Genomic DNA, 3170 nt, shown 5'->3' with positions numbered 1-3170 from the left:
TATATATATATATATATATATATATATATATATATATATATATATATATATATATATATATATATATATATATATATATATACCAAACACAGCTATCCATGGAGCCTACAAATAAAATACATATAATTAATATCATTATGCAGGTTTGAGAATTTTTCATTGATACTCTTCGGAGATTCGATCCCTGAACTTGTCGCCTGAACAGCATGTAGCAATCACTATACCCTCTTGACTATCCACACCTCTGCAAAAAAGGATGCTATAAAGTAGCTTGTGAATAAATCCTAAGATAGATATCATAGCGTATAGCGTATAGAAAAATACAGATATGCACCAGTCGTATTCCTGGATCCTACAAGAGAATGCTTGATAACATTAACATTTTTAATATGAAGTTATAATAGTATCATTGTCACGTGCCCCCTACGGAACTGTTATGAAATTAATAAGGTGAAAGGTATAACAAGTTCATAAACTATATCACAGTATTCAACAAATGTAGAACAAATTGTCTATGCAATTGCTTCCAATCACTGCACGACCTATCAAAATTGCCAATTATTTCATCCCGTGAAACTAAACGTGAGAGTGTTTCCTTCCCATGTCCCTTCTATGTTACTCATCTGTCGCTTCCGCCTTGCATTCCTTTCCAGGTTCTCCTTGTCGGTACTTCCGGTACCCTAGTTTCCGTCTCCGGCCCTCCTTCCTTGCCCAACAGCCTATCTCTACGTGCTCTCCATGTCTTCTCCTCTCTAATCTATGGGTGGCGTCCGTTCCCACCCGGAAAGCTTCCTCAGAAGCTTTTGTTCCAATCTAGTCCGAACTTCATACAACTAACTTCCCGCCATTTTAACGAGAGCACAACTTCGGCACTCACAGCGCAGTCTAACGTCTACAATTCCCTACGGTCTCCTTTCGCCAATGTCCAGTCGCGTACTGCTTTTTTCACAATGGATTAAACAGAATAATGTCTGCTACGTGAGAAACCTGCCCAAAATTCGACTATCTTAGTTCTGATTGGATACTGATGATCTCTTTAAAATCGGTATGGGGTGGTATCGCTCAGGTGTTACAATGTCGGGTTTCCGGCCTCCAAGCCGAAGCCGATTTTGAGACATCACTGCTAATTACAAACAAAAGAGTTGATTGCCTCGTGGCAAGTTTCTTCAAAGGAATTAAAGTTAACACAATGGCTAATTCACGGACAGATTTTTCTTTGTTTCAAAATTTGTGTAGTGTCGTAATATTATATAATACGCATTGACGATACCCAAAGTACTTTGAATTACGAATTCTTTCAGAAGACATTTATAAACATGAGCAGGAATTGGTAACAAATTTTCTCACACAACGTGACAATCATACATGTTAGAGATTTGTACGTGGCCATTCGTTAATATTCGGTATGGAAAGATCAAGTTCTCTTATCCTTTCTTTTGGTAATAATCTGCGTTTGTTTTACATTCAGTACTTTCTTCGTTATATTATGTATATTATGAGATTTCTTTATTGTTTGCTGTTGGTTTCTAATCAAAATCTGCGATTTTAATAGTTTTAGCAAAGGTTTTGGTGTTATGTGCATTAGTTTAGAAAATACGTGTGTTAGCTTAGATATTATGGGCAGCAATGGCTTCATCATTATATATATTGCTTACTATGTCATGTGGTGCATGTTGCCTCATATAATGTGTTTTACTCCTCTGTCCTGAATATGCAGCAGTAACATCTGTATTATATGTAATGCTTATTTCATTATATGTTGTACTTGTTATAATGATGACGACCAACTCATACATATCTATGGACTCGAGTGCCACCGAAATCTGATATTGTGAAATCGGGATTGCAAGTCTTACACTCAAGACTTTTTTCTTTCTAATTGTCATAATACACCGTATGTATCCGCTTAATAGTCGAGTCAAACATCAAACAACATAGACCCAGATCTGCCTTGCATAAAACTTGAACAACATATTCTCTTCTGATTGTTAGAAAAACGAACATATTTAGATAAATATTTAGTCAATTATAACAGCTGCAAAAGAAGAAAATTGTTATCCTGAGGTAATAAAAGTGTTGCAGGGTGAGAGAGACGGACAGACAGACAGATGACCTGGTAGTAATCGTTTTTAAATAACCATGGCTAGATTTGCTTTAAAGTAATTGCAATGAGTCAGAACAGGCTGTGTTGCTTTATATATTTTTCTATATGGCATAATTGCATCGAAACACAAATATAGGACTTGTCTCAATACGAAGCGAAGCCCAGGAATCCGATGCCATTTTCATCGTCGATTCACTGCGACCAAGTCAGATGTTTTGTTATTCTTATTTGTATATATTATATTAAAAATGTTAAAATTATCTAGGTCTTGACATATTAAAGTGTTATTTGGAAGAGAATGCAATGGATAACTCTCTCTCTCTCTCCTCACATATTTTTGAAATATATAATATATTGAACGTTAAACAAACATTAGGTTCTAATTTGTTTTACCCGTGGTTCTTTGATATTTGTCTACAAGTAGTACCAGCGGACAGGGCCAAATGAGATTTTTACGACTCTTACAGCTGTGAACCAATGAAATTTAAAAAGGACCTGGCATTCGTCAAGGAAACCTTTTTTGTAAAAGAAGTTGCAGAATGTCATTTGTTTTAGACTTTGAACTTAAACATTAATTTTATCTTCTGTTGTTTCTGGAATCAAGGACAATATTATACTAAACAAGAAAAACAATGCAACCACTCCGCTGCCCTGGATTAAAACACGTGTACTTGAATACACTCATATAAGCCTTGCAAGCATGATAGTAGTCAACAGGCTAACAAATGAATATTGGCGTAATTAGGTGATAGGACTGGCTAGAAATCAACAACACACTTCACGGCACTATTATCAGAACACACTTCAAGTAACGACGAGTGTAGGTCAATGGGAACAATACCTATCAGGTTGGCATATGTGGCGTGAAACGTCATTTCATCGTAAACACTTACCATGTGTTGTATATGGCGTAAACAGTTCGCAATCTCTTGGAATATGTGCAACCGAAATCTCGGTAGTGAGTTTCTATAGTATTAAACAGTTATAGTAAAATAAGTTATATTTCACTTTATCACCCAGATTTCTAACTTGCGATTTATCTTCTCTTAGTCCATTTTTCCTTTTG

The 3170-nt window shown here is 35.7% G+C and overlaps 1 long non-coding RNA gene across 2 annotated transcripts in view; it reads left to right on the top strand.

The window, feature by feature from the left end:
* Positions 1-409: 409 nt before the first annotated feature.
* Positions 410-3170, top strand: part of LOC149784039 (uncharacterized) — a 10160-nt gene continuing 7399 nt past the window's right edge. For both annotated transcript variants that reach the window (XR_016413733.1, XR_016413734.1), the window contains exon 1: positions 410-3170. This exon is cut by the window's right edge and continues 1681 nt beyond it. This is a non-coding gene — a long non-coding RNA (uncharacterized LOC149784039).

This window comes from Sinohyriopsis cumingii, chromosome 14 (genome assembly GCF_028554795.1).
Source record: "Sinohyriopsis cumingii isolate HCF-2022 chromosome 14, ASM2855479v2, whole genome shotgun sequence".
Taxonomy (NCBI): Eukaryota; Metazoa; Mollusca; class Bivalvia; order Unionida; family Unionidae; genus Sinohyriopsis; species Sinohyriopsis cumingii.
Note: the sequence above shows the minus strand (reverse complement) of the source record. Positions and strands in the feature narration are given on the sequence as shown.